We start from the raw sequence: 19102 nt of genomic DNA on the forward strand, positions 1-19102 counted from the left end.
CAGCTCTCACATCCATACATGACTACTGGAAAAACCACAGCTTTGACTATATGGACCTTTGTCAGCAAAGTAATGTCTCTGCTTTTTAATATGTTATCTAGGTTGGTCATAACTTTTCTTCCAAGGAGCAAGCATCTTTTAATTTCATGTCTGCAATCACCATCTGCAGTGATTTTGGAGCCCCTCCCTGCCCCAAATAGAGTCTGTCACTGTTTCCATTATTTCCCCATCTACTTGCCATGAAATGGTGGGACTGGATGCCATGATCTTCAATTTTTGAACGTTGAGTTTTAAGCCAGCTTTTTCAGGAGACATGGGTTCAATCCCTGGGTCAAGAAGATCCCCTTGAGGAGAGTGTAGAAACCCACTCCAGTTTGCCTGGAGAATCAGCTGAAGGGACTGAGCACATGCACACGCCACCTCTCTCCCCCTTCCCCCCTCTCTCTCCGCACCCCCCCTCCACCCCCTGGCTCCTCTCTCTCTCTCTCTCTCCCCCTATCTCTTTCCCCCCCTCCCCCACCTCTCTCTCTCTCCTCTCGCCTCTCTCTCTCTCTCCCCTCTCTCTCTCCTCTCTCCCTCTCTTCCCTCTCTCTCCCCTCTCTCTCTCTCTCTTCCCCCTCCCCCCCTCTTTTCCCCCCTCTCTCTCTCCCCTCTCTCTTTCCTCTCTCTCTCTCTCCCCCCTCCCCCCCTCTCTCCCCCCCTCCCCCCTCTCTCCCCCCTCCCCCCTCTCTCCCCCCTCCCCTCTCTCTCTCCTCCTCCTCTCTCTCCTCTCTCTCTCTCTCCCCCTCCCCTCTCTCTTCTCTCTCTCTCTCCCCTCTCTCTCTCTCTCCCCTCCCCTCTCTCCCCCCTTTCCCCCTCCCCTCTTCTCTCTCTCCCCACCCGCTCTCTCTCTCCCCCTCTCTCCCTCTCCCCTCTCTCCCTACCCACCCTCTCTCTCCTCTGTCTCCCAGACATACAGAGACAAGCACACCTCTCCTAACGAATTTCTACTCATTTGGAGGATTTGAATACTTCATGAGCTTATCTTTTACTAATGTTTGCAAGAAGCTTGAATACCCCTCCACTCCTATAAGACTTCATATCACTGTTCTGTGTCCTCCCTTCCCTCCATGTTCCCTTTATAAAATATCTCCATTTGAACTTGTATCATTATTTGACTTTTCCCTGTAAACTGTAATCTCCATGTGAACAATTATTTTCTTTTGGTTCATCACTACATCTCCAGTTATGGACCCCATCACCTGACACTAAGTAAATATTAGTGAGCAAATACATTTGAAACAAAAGCAGATTCCCAAAGTGTAGAACACATTTAATCATGTTCTCTGATAAACTCCCAATCTAAAGTTGAGGCTCAACTGTTTACTTCTGAGAAAGGCTAAAGCTACTTCCAAAAAGGATAGAGATAAAGACACTTCCATATTGGATGTGTTGCATTAGACAACTTTGAATTAAGGTGTCACAGGTAGTAATGGAGTTCATTCATTAATTTTCCCAAATACGTGCTTTCTGTTAGCCGCAACATTTCCTTTCTTCTATTACAAAAAGAGAAATAGAAAAAGTTCAGAACAATATAACTTTATTGCACAGATTAAGAAAATGAGGAAAAATCAATTTAATATATTCAATCCCTGGGTAGGGAAGATACCCTGGAGAAGGAAATGGCTACCCACTCCAGTATTCTTGCCTGGGAAATCCCATGGACAGGGGAGCCTGCCAGACTACAGCCCATGTGGTCACAAAGAGTCAGACATGACTGAGCAACTAACACACCCTTAAAGATTAAGCAAGTGAAGTCACATTTACAGTCAATTTCTCTTGATAAATGATGGTGGAAAGAAAATGTAGTTTATTCAAATCTATAGTTAATAGAAATTAACTTAAAATCTTTTTCTTATTCAGGAAGATTGTTTCAGAAATTTCAGAAATCCCTTTCTATTTTATTTTGCTAAGAAAAATATTAAAATTTGTTTATATTTTCTGCTCATTCACCAGTTGATATAATTCTGGATGTCTATTGGGTATTGGAAAATTCTTGCAATTAAAAATCTACTTCAGATAACCATAATCTGACTTGTGGAGACTCAAGCTGCTTCTTGTGGCAGAAAACAGCAATAGAAACCTGGGATGTGAGCTACATTCTGTTACCATTCAATTTTGCTCCTTTCTTAGCAAGACAAAATAGAGAGGAATTTCTGTTACTTTTTGTTTCAGGCGGGTCACCTCATCTCTCTGAGCCACTGTTTCCTCATCTGTATTTTAAGGTTCTGCAAGCCATCATCAGGTCATGAAAATAAAAACCCACTGAAAGCAAAATGAGACAAAATGATTATTCTAACTCTACATCTGTGTTAGAGAGGAAATGATCATTATTCAGATTTCTTATTGATTTTCCTTTCTATAAAAGAAAGAGAAGTCTATTGTGACAGATCATGTGCATCTTTCTATATCTGATTTATTTTATCTCCCCAAGCTTCAACTCTGAGATTCACTCAGATCTAATTTTATCCCCAAGGAACTGCCTTACTTCAGTCTCTGATGAGATCAGATCAGCCCCTGCAGGATCTTTCTCAGTGGAGCGGGAGATAAGTGTCCTCCGTTTTCCCCTAGTTAGCTACCTATAGACATTTGGAAAGATTTCAGACTAGGATTCTGATGAATCTGCAGAGAGAAAATTCTACCTTATTTGTAGATTATATTTGCATATTGTTCATGACACTGTGGAAAAACTCCTTTATGTTCTCCATTTCATGGCAATAAATACCTAAATCAATTTTAATAATATAAATATTAAATATACTTTAAAGAGTATCACTCTATTTTAACCAACAATAAAAGTCTTCCTGATATAGATAACTGAATCCTCTTCAGTTCCTTAAATAGTTATGAAAACTAATTCTCCAACATGCCTGTTCCTAAAAAGAAGAGGAACTAGACTTTCCTAAATAGGTAAGTCCTGTGTACATTTATCTCTTCCCTTTACCAAAAAAATCTGATCAATTGTGTGGGTTCCCTAATCCAAGAAATTCCAGGCAGTGTGTGGTCCATATTTGTCATCCCTCTTATTGTGTGAATACCAGTGTATTTGGGTATGATATAAGCCCAGAAGACTAAATATTTCTTTTCTAATGAAAAACAGCAAAACATTTCTAGAACAGTAGAAGTGTTATATTCAATAGAAGTAATTATATTCATGTGTTACCCTGGCTATAGGTGAACTTCTAAGTGTAGACTTTTAAGGCTTTAAAACTCTTAAAGTCCTAGCATTCATATATTTTTGTAGGAAACAAGAAGGTACATGCTTTGAATTTCTGTGTCAGATTCAATACATTTACTTTCAAATAAGTGTCTAAATGGGCTTCCCTGGTGAATCAGATGGTAAAGAATCTGCCTGCAATGCAGGAGACCCAGGTTCAGTCCCTGAGTTGGGAAGATCCCCTGGAGAAGAGTGGCTACCCACCCCAGTATACTTGCCTGGAGAGTTCCACGGACAAAGAAGTCTGGTGGGCTATAGTTCATGAGGTCACAAAGACTTGGACATGACTGAACAGCTAACACTTTCATTTCTCAATTGTCTAGACAACTCTGAGTTCAGAAACAACCCTAAGGGGATGGAGTGAGCTGAAGTTTCACGGGTTTTAAAGTAATGATATGCCAAAGGCCATTATCGCCCGGAATGTGTCGACACACCTGTTGTAACATGCAGAGGAGTTTGCCACTAGTTTGGTTGATATTGTCTTGGATGGTGTTTCTACAGAGAGGCCTCTGCACTGGCCTAGTGTAAAGTTCCCCGGGAGTGAGTTGAAAGCTGCTTTGGGACAATCCTTCAAAGGGCAAGTGGAGTCGTCCTTGCTCTTTCCTGTTCTAGCTATGTGAGATTGCGCTTCTGGCTGGGGAAGAAGTCTTATTATATGTTGTTTATGGTTCTCTTGCGTCGGTCGGCTTCTTTTATTAAACCAGATTCAAGTTGTGACATGCTGTTAATTCAATCACTAATAACCAGCTCGAATTGCAAATCTATGTCAGCAGCTTGGTGTTGATTGAGCTGTAGCCGCCACTAACATACTGTTTTAAATGCTTGATAAGTTCCATTTTCTGCAGTGATAGGCTGCTTGGGTTCCCACTTTTTCCCTTTTCTTTCTGAGCCACAAGAATTGCACACACGTCCCTCTGAGCATCCTCTACGGCTTCTGCTTTCCTCCCCTGCAAGGCGGGCTGGTAACCACTAGAGGGGAGGAGACAGCCGGCTTTATTGAAACCTTCACCATGGAGCCCCACGGTGGAGAGGCTGTCTGCCAAACGGCTGCCAAGAGAAAGGGGGTAGTATATTACTAAGGTTTGCAAAAATAGGCAAAATAGGCTTCTTATAATATGTGATATATTTGCTTCTAATAAATTAGAACTGACTGCAGAGATGGTTAGAAGGTCAGAGCCTGCTTGCCCGTTAACCCATAGTCCTGAGAATTAGCAAGATGATGTATGAAATCAGAATTAACCCTTATGAAAACAAATGGCTCTCTCCTAAGGCTAGTAGCTAATGCACAGACCATGCTAGGAGAAATAGCCAGGAAGTATGAGGAAAGGAAGCAAAGATGATCGGGCTGCTGGGCGGAAAGTGAAAACTCAGCGTACAGCTCATTTTCTGAAGTCTCCTACCACCTGACCCTTCTCCCATCACTTTAAAACTCTGCCTTCTATAGTTAAGAGGGGATAGAGAGGGACATGTGCAGGAAAGTAAAATATTGATATTAGTCAACAAAAGGGGTAGAGAGAGAAACTTCGTTTCACCTTTCTGAATGTTCCAAACTGCAATATCCTAACACAACTTAAATAAGAAAGTCATCCCGAGTTGATGAGGGATACTGTATACCATTTGAACACTACTTTTTAATATTTTTAAAATCCAGATTGACCTTTTTATTCGTTTTTTTCCTTAAAATAAAGAAATATACTTAATATCAGCATTGTTAAAGTGCTATAATGTAGAACTGGAGGCTGTTCCGTGTACTCTCCTGAGTGTAATTGTACTAAGATCATTCGGTTTCCATTTGGAAAGCCACTGGCAATTACTGGAATACAATGTATCATGCATTTGCTCACAGGATATAAAACGTATATACTAATTCGCAATAAAATGTAACAGCTGTCAGGGCATTTTCTGCTCTGTTACTTCAATAAATTGGAACTCTGACTAGAAAATGGGAATATTGCATTTTTACACACTCTGTAATGTGTTTGCTTTTTTGCAAATACAATTTATTTTTTTCATGACAAAAATCGTGGTTTGTTATTACTGCTAGTGGATAAATATTCCTGTATCAGAATGAATTACATATGGTATCTGTAAAGAAGTAGTAATATTTTCTGCTTTTTATTGTAGCCTGTCTCCAGTAAACAAAATACACTTAACCTACTTCTGTCACATACTGAGTGTGTGTGTGTGTGTGTGTGTTTTCTTTTTTTTCATTATAATGTCTGTGTGTAGGGGGTAGGGAGAGGAAATAGGAATTTATTTTTTACCCTACCTTCTCAGGTGACTGGGTTGATCATTAACATTTATTTCCACATACTATAAATCCCTTCAGAGCCTTTTTTTCTTTTTCTTTTTCTTTTTTTAAGTTTTCAATCTTTTCTTTCATATAGTGGCTAATCAGTTTTCCTTAGAATATGAAGCAGAGGCTCTGAGTTTTATTTAAAATAAAATGCCTGCACATTTCTGTAATTTTGTTACTTCAGGTCAGACTTTTCACAGATAATTAGCCTTTTACACACTGTGAAATCAACCTGCATTGGTTATTTGGCTAGATTCTTTGCTTCTGTTCTTTATTTCCCAGAAGGTTAACGTGCTGAAAATCTAGCTTCCAGCTCCTAGTACTGTCTCTTTGTGTTGCTAATTATCCCGTTGCATAATTATTAATATCAGGAGCAGGAAGAGGAAACAAGTACACCAAATAGTCGTGAAGGCTGGTGTTCTGGCAGGAAGCACGTCCCGCATTAATAAAATGCGCCTGTGCCACCATCACAGGAGATAGGCGCGTTCCTTGTTAAGGATCATTTATTAACTGAGATCATCTTTTAGTTCGCCTTGGGGTAATGACTAATGTCAATGGCAAATTTCACAGTTGTCTAGAGAAATGAATTAAATTTGTAATAAAAAGCCCTTCGGCTTGTTGTACATGTTCATTTATTGGAGTAGTTGAACTAGGAGGACTGTAAGGCAACTGAGAACATCGGCTTAATTTTCCTTACATATAATAGTGACCTTTAGCTCCATATTGAAAAAGTTACCTATTACGGATGGGTAAATTAAACGAGAAGTTCCTCTAATGCAAAATAAACTAGATGGCTGAGCTAAGTTAAATGGCCTTTGAGCCTATAAGATTCCTCATAGAAAAATCTTCTTCCTTTTTTTAGTATGACTCTTCTATTTAGACCATCATAAAATAAGTTGCTTGACATATAAGCAGGAGAATAACGTAATTTAATGTGAAATTTCCTGCGGTGTTACACCTACTTCGACTCCTGCAAGTTTTTGGATGGTTTCATTTTCTGCTCTGGTACAGAGTTTTTGAAAGCGTTGTTTTAACACACTTTTCAGTTCTAAATATACAGCATGTTTTTTATTTACTTGGCATAGCATGTTGGTGCTGTAATTATTTATGGGGATTTTTGTGTTGCTTTATGTAGTTGAGGAAAAGCATATTTCCCAGGAGGAAGAACAATTACACCACTGTCCCTCTTTCTGATTTAGAAAGACTAATTCCAGATTGCTTTTCTGAGAGAGAATTGGACTTGGAAAATGATAATTACTTTTAAAACAAGCACTATGATCAAGTATGATATTCTCATTTTATAGCAGAAAATATAGAAGCCAGTCTCCTTAAGCAATCTGTTATCCATACCGTAGTGCACTTGAAAAATTATCCTAATCGGGGTACCAGCCCAGCTAATGATGGCAAGTGAAAAAAATGGACATTATTTTCAGCAAGTAAAGGCATTTGCAACATGTAGAAAATTGAAATGTGATCTTTCTTTCAAAGTGATCAACTTTCATCCCATTTTTAACTTTAAAATAATGCCTAAATATTTTCACTTTTAAATCATATTAGGAAAACATTTTCACGGATCTACAAAAGCTTCATTTCCTTTTACAAGGGGACCATCCAGACTCAGAAAAATACACATGGACTTCATGTTATTGCCCTACTAGACGTATTACTAAAGATGAATAAAAAATATCTAAAGGGTCCATGGGAATAAAGACAATAATAAAAACAAGCCATCAGAAATGTTGATTTTAGTTGCCCTTCTTTTTAATCATATTTGAAAATGCTTGCTTGGAGTTTGTTTCCTCCAAAATTCCAGGTTTCTGGAGCAAATTTCTTACTGTAAATTATTTTTCCAACTACTTCTCTCCACGCATCCCCTTTTAGCCTAATGTTTGTTGTACGTTATACCAGCTATCGGATCCCGCAGAAGTGGAGGGGGTACCCTAGAGTTGTTTTGTCTCTGCAGCTTGCTGGTTACACTCTGGGGTCTACTCTATGCTTATTCATGGCTTAGGAGAATCTCGGAAATTTGAACTTCTTTTCCCCCTCGTTCATGCAGATGCTCGCAGCATTCCTAATAAGGCCAGGAAGGGAGTTCACAATCTCCTTTTAGCCACTCTCTCACCTCAGCCCTTTTCAGCATGTAACCTTATTCTCTGTGGGATTACTTGGTTGAAAACCAATTAGAGAGCAGCTCGCAAGATAAATGCATACAGATTACTCCAGATTGAACACAGTCCATGCCAACTAATCATAGAGTGTATGATGCCCTGAATGGAATAAATATTAAAGAGTCGAGAGGAAATGGAGACACGATATTGAGAAAAGACTCCGAATGCCAAATCAGAGCTAATGTGACATGCCACTGAGTGTGTCAACTTCCCTTCCACCCCACCTCCTTCTCCCTCCTGCTTTTCTTTCTTTGTGGAGAGGTGCTCATGAGCCTCCCGAAGTGTGTTCTCCTCTGCTAATCCTCCCACAAAAGTCTCCATGAGTTTCTGAGGGGTCCCCCATGCCCTTCTTTCGGAGACTGTCAGGTTCTGTCTAATAAGCCAATCACCCTCCCTGCCTCTTGCAGATGGCCTCATTCTCAAACTGGGAGGGACAGGATCTCAAAAGCCAGTGCAGCGCTGAGAATGACTGAATGGGCCGATCAGTCATTAGTGGCCCTGCTTTTCAGCCTGCTGACTGAAGTCAATGCAGGAAAGAAGCGAGAAGAGAGACTTCTAAGATCCTTCAGGCTTTCAGAAGACAGTCTGGAAGCCTCTCTCGTGTGGCAGAAAAACTACAACCAACGTTGACGATGAACATGCCCCTGGTGATTATGACTCTCTGTGGATCCGCATTTATGACTACTCTGGTAGCTGGAGGAGCAAGGGCGTGTCTCCATTCCCTTGCTCATCTATCTCAATACAATGCCTCTTTCTCTCTCTCCTCTCTTCCATTTTGTAGAGTATGTGGGTAGCTTGCAAGCTAAAAGCATTAGACTAGTACTTTTTGATCAGATACTCAAACATTTCCTCCCCACTCTTAGGTCTTTCTACCTAATGATTTTTTTTTAAAATATTTTTTGATGTAGGCCATTTTTAAAGTCTTTATTGAATTTGTTACAATATTGTTTCTATGTTATGTTTTGGATTTTTGGCCGCAAGGCATGTGGGATCTTAGCTCTGTGGCCAGGGATCGAACCCGCACCTCCTGTACTGGAAGAGGGAGTAATAACCACTGGATCGCCTGGGGGAAGTTTCTACCTATAAGTTTATATATGAGTTGAGTTCTTCTGCTAAAATTAGATGGGTGGGAACATTCTGGGACTTCACCGAGACTCTTAGATCCATGCGCATCCTGTTTCCATTAAAGTGAACCCATATGTCTTATCATAAGTATTAAGTTGAATGAGATACTGTGCATCATAATTATTTAGTCAGATTTTTCCAAGTGAGAAGCTGGGTGACTGATACATTGGGGTATGTGAGTAATGGTTATAAAGTCACTGACAAGGTCTGCAGGCTTTGGCAGAGGATTGGTGTGTCCAGTTTTAACCTTTTTCTGTCTTCACTCCCTGTTGGTTTCACTAGCTTTTCATGAGATCAAAATCTGTGAATCTTTTGACAGTTACAAGTTAGAATACTGAAAGTGAGAGGCAAATATAGTCCTACTTTTTTCCAGATACTGTATGAAAGTGACATTCATAAGCGTTTTAAACAACTAAGTGGAAAGAAAAACAGAGATGTCCTTATGAAGTCACATTTCAGAAGAAAGGAAGCTAGAATGCTTGTTTTTTTTTTTTTTTCTGTGTACACAGGAATTACTGATTACTTTTGCTTTTTTCTAATATTTTTCTGACTTCCATTGATTTTCTACAGTAGGCATCTTTTGTAAATATTTATAGATAGTGCGAGTGGTAAAGACTCTGCCTGCCAATGCATAAGACCAAAGAGACGTGAGTTCTATCCCTGGGTTGTGAAGATCCCTTGGGGGAGGAAATGGCAATCCATTCCAGAATTCTTGTCTGGAGAATCCCATGGACAGAGGAGTCTAGTGGGCTACAGTCCATAGGATTGCAAAGAATCGGATACGACTGGAGCGACTGAACATGCAGGCATGCAGGCAAATGTTTAGGGGAAGACAGTGATAAGAAGCGCTTTAAGTGTGCTGGTTTTGGGTGAAAGCAAGGATTGCAAAGTTTAACTGACTTAGGATCATTTACCTGCAAATTCCTCATACTAATTCCTGTCAGTTTGTAGAATTCATCAATTTTCTGCCTTTGAGTCTTTGTATAGTCTGTTCCCTCAATGGGAAATATTTACATATCTTCAGCTACCCTCATCACCTCTAAGTTTCACATATTTGTGCCTCTATTAACATGTAACTTCTTCAGAAAGGCTTTTTCCTCACTTAATTAATATGTGGTCATTTCCTTCATAAACTGACGCACTGATTACATGCTGGTATGTTTCCTGGTATAGTGACATTTGTCTTCCAGCCCAGATTGTCAGTTCTCCAGAGGTATGATGCCTGCAAGTTTGCACACATACCTGATAATTACACAAGGACTAGCACATGGTAGTTCCTTAAAACTGTTGTCAACTTAATGAATGGTTAAGTAAGTTGTGAAATAACAGTCAAATTCACTGCTAAACCTCAGTATTGTCATCCTTAGAATTAGGATACTTCCTCCTTTACAGGGCTATTATAAAGAAAAAAATAAGATACTGTTTATAAAGTGCTTAGAGAGTGGTGGTAGCCAGTATTAACATTGTTGGTATCCTATATTGCTATTTTATGAAATTTATATATATATAATTATATAAATTTATATTTATATAAATAAAATAGTAATAAAGGGAAGCAGAAGGTTTAGAGGATTTGTGAATAAAATATTTAACAGCTGAAAAAAACAACTATAAATTCTAGGAATAGCTTGTAGCAGCTGGCCCTTCTGTGTGTAAAAGGGGAGGAGTAGGCAAATTGGACCACTTCCTTGATTGTTTGTACCCTTTCTCTCCAGCAGTTTGAACCCTGGTTTTAACCATCATCCGTTCACGTTCATTAGTGTTCAACTCCAGTATACTGGCATGTGTGGCTGCTAAGTCGTTGTGTCCAGCTTTTTTGTAACCCCATGGACTGTAGCCGCCAAACTCCTCTGTCCGTGGGATTTCCCAAGCAAGAATACTGAAGTGGGTTGCCATGCCCTCCTCTAGAGGATCTTTCCATCCTATCGAATCCACATCTCCTATGCCTCCTGCATTGGCAGGTGGGCTGTTTCCCACTGACCCACCGGGGAATGTATCCTTCCTGTTGTCTTTTGTCTTATAAATTCTGCTCATGTGTAGCACAAGTTGAGAACCATTTCGTCTATCCCCTTTAGTGGGGTTGTGTTCTCCTTTTTTCAGGAGCTGGATTCTCTTGTCACCTTCTCCACAGCATCATGGAAACCATTGATGTGTTTACTCTTTTGTTTGTTTTTCTGGAATGACATACCATTGGAATCATACAGTGTATAGAATATTCAGACTTCTTTTACTTATGAATATGTATTTAAGATGTATCCACATTTTTTGTGGTTTGAAAGTTCTCTTTTTAATGCTAAGTAATATATATATTCTACTGTATATGTGTGCCATAGTTTGTTTATTCATTCACCTATAAAAAGGAATCATCTTGGTTTCTTCCAAATTTTGGTGATTATGAATAAAGATGCTATCAGCATTCATGTGCAGTTATTTTGTGTATGGATATGTTTTCAAATTAGTTGGATAAATGCCTAGGAATCTGATTGCTGGACTAAATGAATGACTATGTTTTGCTTTGTAAGAAACTGCCTTCCAAAGTGGCTTCCAGACAGTCTTCCAAAGTGGCTGTACATTTTGCATTTTCACCAGTGAAGAGCGAGAACTCAACACCCTCACCAGCAATAGGTACCAAGAGTTTTGCATTTTAATTGTTCTCATGGATGTATAGTGATCTTTCATTTTATTTTGAAGCCCTGTAATGACCATTGACATTGGGCATCTTTAATATGGGTATCTGTTATCTTGTATCTTTGATCTTATATCTTATACCTGTTCAGATCTTTGGCTTGTATTTAAACATTCGGTTGTTGGTACTTGTGTGGAGTTTTAGGGTCCCTGGACATTTTGCCTACAAGTCCTTTATCGGATGTATGTTTGGCATGTATTGTCCTAGACTGTCGGTTGATTATATTTGTGTGGGTCCATTGCTGTGTTTCCTATTCTTCCACACTGATCCAACTGCCTTCTTTTGCAAATACCGTATAGTCTTAATTACTGTAGCTTTTCGGTTAATCCTGAAATTTAGTTTTGTGAATCACTTAGCTTAGCTCTTCTTCAGTATTACATGGTTGTTGTTGTTCAGTTGTTAAGTCGTGTCCGACTCTTTTCGATCCCATAACCTGCAGCAGATCAGGTTTCCCTGTCCTTCACTATCTCCCAGAATTTGCTCAAATTCATGTCCATTGACATGGTGGTGCCATCCAAACATCTCATCCCCCATCACCCTCATCTCCTCTTGCCCTCAATCTTTCCCAGCATCAGGATCATTTAGTGCTAAGTCTTTGGCCTTTCTGTACAAACCTTTGAATCAGTTTGTTGATGTCTACAAAGATTACTGGGATTTTGATTGCGATAACGTTGAATCCATAGATCAATGGATGTGTGACATTTTAACAGTATTGACTTCTTTAATGCACGAACATGAAATATCACACCACATATTTAGATCTTCTTTAATCTTCTCTATGATATTTTTGAAGTGTTCACCTATAGATGCTGTATATATTTTGAAAGTGTATACCTGTGTAATTGTGTGTGTGTGTGTGTGTGCAACCATTAAAAATATTTTTATGAAAGTCACATTCCAACTTGTCACTACTGGCATATAGAGAAACAGTTGACCTTTGTATATTAACCTTGTATTCTGCAAATTTACAGTACTTGTTTATTAGGCTTAAGAGATTTTTTGAAAATATGTTCTTTGAGATTTTCTACATAGATGATCATGCCATCTGTGAACAGAGACAATTTTATTTCTTCCTTTCTAATCAAGATATTTTATTTGCTTTCCTGTTTATTGAATTGACTAAGGCCTCTAGTACTTTGTTAAATAGAAGTGGTGGGCAGTGGCAGCATCACCTTAGTCCTGATATTTAAGAGAAAGTGTCCACTTTCTACTGTGATGAGTAATTCTGTGCGTCCATTTAGGCTCAAGGTGCCTAAATATCTGGTCAAACATTATCCTGGATATTTCCGTGAGGTGTTTTCGAATGAGATTAATATTTAAATCGGTAGACTGAGTAAAGCAGATTTCTCTCCCAAGAGAATTCCTCCTACCCAATGGCCTTCAAACTGGGACATTGGCTTTTCCCTGCCTTTGTGCTCAGACTAAAGCATCACTCCTTTTGGGTCTTGAGTCTGGAGTCTGTTGGCCTTTGGATGTGAACTGGAACTTCTCTGATTTTCAGACTTTTGAACTTGGGTTGAAGCTAAACCATTGACAATCCTGGATCTCCAGCTGCCCTCACCCTGTAGATCTGGGACTTGCCAGGTTCCTTAGCAGCATGAGCTAATTCCTTTTAAATCTGATAAACCTATCTTTTCATAAGCTATCTATCATCTGTTTATCTCTGTCCTCTTGCTAGTGGTAAAGAATCCACCTGGCAATGCAGGAGACCCAGGTTTGATTCTTGGGTTGGGAAGATGCCCTGGAGAAGGAAATGGCAACCCACTCCAGTATTCTTACCTGGGAAATCCCATGGACAGAGGGGCTTGGTGGGCTACAGTCTATGAGGCTGCAGAGAGTCAGACATGACTGAGAAAAAAATCATCTGTCTATCATCTATCTGTCTATCTATCAACCATCTATCCTGTTGGCTCTGTTTGTCTGGAAAACCACACTACTCGCCATTAAATGTGGTGTGAGCTGTGGGCTTTTGATAGATGTTCTTTAGCACCTTGAGGAGGTTCCCTTCTATCCTTCCTTGCTGAGATTTTTTTAAAAAATCATAAATGGATATTGATTTGTTTTTCAAATGTTTTTTCTCTGACCACTGAATACATTTTCTCCAATTTATTTCTTTAGTTGAGTGAAGATAAAAGGACAAATTGTTAGGAAGTCTTAAGAAGAGTGGTATATAAACTATTTTTTGAGTAGTTCTCATTGTTACCATTATTATCACAAACATTATAATTGTTCTTATTCACAAAGTTCAGAGTTCGTCGCATTTTGATAAATAGTTAACTCTTACATGGTGGTTATTTAGAATGAGAAACACAGTTACAGAACTATAAATAAAATGATCGCCCAAAGCATGGAATAAGAAGTAGAACCATGCTCAGTACAAACCAAATATTTCTAAACTTTGCCCAGATTTGCTTCTGAAGGTGGAAAATCTTCACCTCTCTCTTCCTCCATTGGATCTCTACTTTCAGATCCTAAGACAGAAGTTACTGTCATTAATATAATCTCTGACAGGCAGGAGCAGTAATTTAAAGGAGACTGGGTCAGGTTCACTTGCAAAAATAAATAAATAAATTAAAGAAATATTAACCTCTGACATATAAATGCTTATGTTCTACCCATAGAACTCAATTGCTCTTCATTATATTGATCCCCTTGGAATGAAAATAAACTTCAGTTTCAAAACCAGTGTGTGGGACACATTTTTTTTTTTTTTTTAATCTGGGACTGAGGCCAAGGAGATGAAGATAAGACTTCAGTTAGGAGGACTGGCTCTTTGAATGCCCAAAAGAACAGTTATGACACTTAGATTGCTGTCTCTTTGTTCATATGCCTCGTTTCATGTTGGGTTGCATGCTGGTTTTGTGAGACTGTCTGTTTGCTCATTTTGTACCATTGGACATATTCTTGTGTAAGTTTCATGCATTCAGGAATAGCCTCATACACTTATCCATACAGGGAGCCAAAGATACAGAAAAAGTCCAAGACAATCGGATGGCAAATGAAGATGGAACTCTTTTAAATTCTGAGAAGCAAGCCATACTCTGGCCGAGTTCATTATTTTTCAAACTATTTAAGATATATCCTTCAGTTTTTCCTTTCCCCTACCAGCTCAAAGAAGAGAGGAACTAGATTCATTGTCATGGTTCGGGCTCTTCCATTAATAGATACGCTCCAGTCCTGCAGTGGCAAAAGGAAGAATGCCTTTCTGAAGAGGAGCTCCCACTGCAGTCCAGATATGACTTTCGCTGGATACTATTATCCTAAAGAGTCACCCATATTCTTCTTCTCATTGCAACTCCTGTGGCCATCCAGCCAAGCTAAGCAGAGTGCTTGCTGGCCATTAGTACCAAGGAAGAAAAGAAACAAGAAAAAGTTGAAGTTAGTATACGAGACACTGAAACATACTTTTGCAAGCTTTATCTTTTGTGCAATAATTTTAAATTATATGTATTTATGGAAAACTTGTCTATTAATCAAATGATCCACTACTCTCCCCAACATTTCACTAGGCAGCCATTTCAAACTTTCTTCTATCAAAGCTATTTTTAAAAAGCTAAAGTAAGCAGTTTGAAATGTCTTATCCCATTACAGATTATTAATCATCATTTTAATGAAAAAGAGAGATTTTATGTCATGCCCCCAAATAGCCAATATTCACCTAGGATTCTGAAAGCTTAATTTGTCTACAATATTCATAAATGTCAAATTCTTCTTACTGGCTAAACTGAGAAATAGGTGTTACTAAATAGAAATGGTTACATGTAGGAAAAAATAGACTTGCCTGTATCCAAATGTTTGTTCTACAGCTCAGCTGTGTGATCTTGGGGACAAATGAACACCTTTTTGAGCCTTACAGTCTTCTTCCTTCCTAACAAGAGGACAATTAACACCTACATTGTAGGAGTGCCCTGAGAATTACGTGAAATAATTCACGTAGGATGCTTTTTACATATTTTACATAGTAAGACTTCATTAAAGATTTTTAAAAACAAATTTTGCATCCTAAAACTGCAAAAAGCTTTACATGGCCCGAATTCTTTCATTTGAGGACTCATGAGATGGCCTAGGGTCTTTACTTTTCTTTTTCAGATGGAGTTAGCTTTCTTTTGAGGCTGAATTAAGTTCTGCTTAGTACAGAACCATATAGCATCAGATGGATTTTTTTGGGAGCAGCTGAACCTCCGTGTGCAGCGACTTTGAGTCCGAAAGTGAAAATAAAATGTGAAGAGTTATGTTCAGGTAGAAGTAGGACAGGGCTGCCTTTTAGGGATAGAAAAATAGCAAAAAATAATAATAATAATAATTAATAAAAGCCCCAATTTTCTTTCCACTGTTATATAGGCAAGATGAAGCCTCAGAAACATCTATCCCAAATGATTTTTAAAGTACCTGTTCTATAAAGAAAGCAGACCATGGCACCTGTATAGCTTCCCTTACAAAATTATACACAAGGTTTAATTAATGCATTTTGTAAATTAGCCTTGTTTCATTCCATCAAATCATATGCTGAGCACATACCAAGTTGATTCTGATTTTGTTTGTAGTATCCACAAGATAATTTCAAAGAACCATGTGAAGATGAGTGTTTGTGCTTCACACGGTGAGTGCTAAAGAATTCTATGAGAAATAACAATTGTGTTATGAAACATTTTATAGTTTACTATTGTTCATTAATCACCAAGTGATTTATATGAAACATGTTTATTTTTTCTTCAATTAAATCTGGTTGACTAGAAACAAATATCAAGGTCAAAATATATTTTACAAATTATGATAAAGCTATCTCTCAGCAGGATTGATCCTCGAAACCATTTCCTTGTACTGTCTACACAAAACAAGACACACTCCTGACACAGGGGGCCTGTTGGTAGTAGAAAAGCGATGATTTTGTGTTCCATATGACAACAAAAAGGCTTATAGAAAGAAAGTAGGGAAGGGTTATGCATGTGCTGTAAGTTAGTTTTGTGTATGTTAGAGTGTCTTTGGGTACAGCCACAGGCATGCACACACATACATGCACACACAGACACACTCATCTGTGTTCTCCAGAAGGCACAAAGCCTGCTATCACATAACTGTTATTTAATGAAGGTATTCTGAATGCACTGCAGACAATTATTACTGGTGTTATGGTTAGCATTTCCGTCAGCACCAACATCCCCACCCTGAGCTATGCAGGATGATGGAGCCGTCCATCACATCTGCCCTGTAGGCGCAGTCTCAAGTCAAGAAACTGACAAATACGCTGAGACCAGGCAAAGGGGAAAAAGGTGGGTACCAGTCCTGGGCAGAGACCAGGAATGTATAATATCACAGAATCCGTTTCAATCATCTTCGGTCCTTTAGTTTTATTTTGCTTTAATTTTACATAAAGAATTGTATTGTTAGTGGACATTTGAGGAAATAGAAGAAGACAGAAGGAAAGAGGAAACGTCCCGTTTTGCAATTACTTGGGATGTTCTTAACAGTAAAGCCTATGTATCTGCTCTATATTACGTGGCAGCCTGGAGGGGAGGGGAATCTGGGGGAGAATGGAGACATGTATATGTATGGCTGAGTCCCTTTGCTGTGCGCCTGAAACTATAACAACATTGTTCGTTAATCGGCTATATCCTAATACAAACTAAAGAGTTAAAAAATGAAATGTACAATTTCTCTGTTTCAATAAAAATATGTGAATAAAAGAGTTAGATACACTTAGGAAAGTGATGTACTCAGGAACCTGAAGAGAGAGTGAGACAAATATAAGCAAGAAAAACCTGTGGGTATGTCTGAAAGTTTATAGGAAATGTATGTTCTTTTTCTTCTGGGAGTCAGGAGAATTACTTTAGAAAGCGATTCCTATATATGTGTTTGTTCATATATCGTAAGACCCTTTCAGAATGTTCCTGAAATCGTATGAACTCACCCAGGAGTCAGTCAAGTTCAACATGGAGAAATACCTGAGTTCCCCTTAGGTCAGACTGTTAAAATAGGTAAATCTATTCAAGACATCCTGAGGCCTGTTTACGGGCTCCCCATACCTTTTTACTAACTAGGAGGTTCTACCCGATCATTCATTACACGTGTTCTGTTCCTCTCTGCTTCCCTGATGTTCACTACACGAAAGTCCAAGCATTGATGAACACAACCATGAACATGCTCTTTGTGAGGCAAGAGCTTATATACTTAAAAAGACAGGTTATAAAATGCATCTGCATCCAAGTGTTTAATTTTGCTCTCTCATGCCAATTCTATTTTCTTCAAAGAAGAAACAAATAAAAGCACCAGTCAAAAACTTGAAACAAAAATCTGTATTTTTCCTAGCCAGGAGCATGTAATTGACTCATTGTTATCCCATGTAAATCAGGTCATTTGGATTAATAAATGTTTCTTGATTGCTGGGTGTTAGGCACGGTGAAGAGCACCAAGAAGCTACTTCTTTGAAAATCTTACTATTCCGGAAGTAGTGGTCTTGACTGAGGGAGGACAGGCTGATATTAGTTAAGCATCATATCAATGACTAAAATGTCTGCTGAGGTGTAACAGCATCATGATAACTAAGAGCTAAGATGTGAGGTGTTGGAGGGACAGGCAGATTTATCCATCATCATTCCAACTAGGCTGATCCCATAGAGACTGTTCTGTTTTAGCAGATCACACCCCCCAAATCCTTACCTTTATGTTTTAAAAAGACTTGAGGTCCTATGTCCATCAGGTTGAGGAAAACATGTAAAAAAACCATATTTTAAGCAACATGAAACTGGCTTACATGTTTTTGTACCATCTAAATTTCTTTTTTGGAGCAAAGAAGAGCTGTAAAGAAAATTTAAAAAATTAACAGGCATTTTTGTGTTATCCTCAGCATTCTCCAGTGTTAGTACTTACTATGAGCTCTTTAAGGGTATGTTAAGTAAATGAAAATTCAGGTGTGGCTGTGTAGATATACATAAGCCCTTCATGATGTCGTTGTGATTGACAGCTGGTCTTGCTACCAATTTAGATAGACTTTCTATCTTGATGTCGTCCTCCAAAATCTATGATCATTCAGAAAGTTTCAACAATAAAAGTTTCACTTATCGTGTTTTATGACATATTCCTTTTCAATCAGAGGAAATGTTTCATTAGAGTTTTTTGTTTCCATTCTACTCGAATAGTAAATTAGGATGCTTTAAGTAATGAGGAAGAAAGTGATTTGAATTGTTTTCCTAAACAATTCTAAAACTGAAAATCCAGTCTAATCTGTATCTATGAAATTATCATGGTTGTTGTTCTTGTTGTTCAGTCGCTAAGCTGTGTCTGACTTTCTGTGACCCCATGGACTGAAGCACACCAGGAAATTATTTCTATCTTTTACTAAATCTTATTTCAGTCTGTCTTTCATAGGGAAAGTTTTTTAAAAAATTGAGTGATGCAGAAATTGAAGGAAAATATTTCTTCAGAGGGCCCTCTATTTTATTTTTACTCTTAAATTGTTTAATGCTAAATTATTTGAATTTTAATGTTTTGAGTCTCAGTCATCATTGTCAGTGTTCTGGGGTTCATTTATGTTTATTTAATATATATATATGTAATGTTAAATTGCTTGTCTT

Source organism: Bubalus bubalis, chromosome 12 (genome assembly GCF_019923935.1).
Source record: "Bubalus bubalis isolate 160015118507 breed Murrah chromosome 12, NDDB_SH_1, whole genome shotgun sequence".
Taxonomy (NCBI): domain Eukaryota; kingdom Metazoa; phylum Chordata; class Mammalia; order Artiodactyla; family Bovidae; genus Bubalus; species Bubalus bubalis.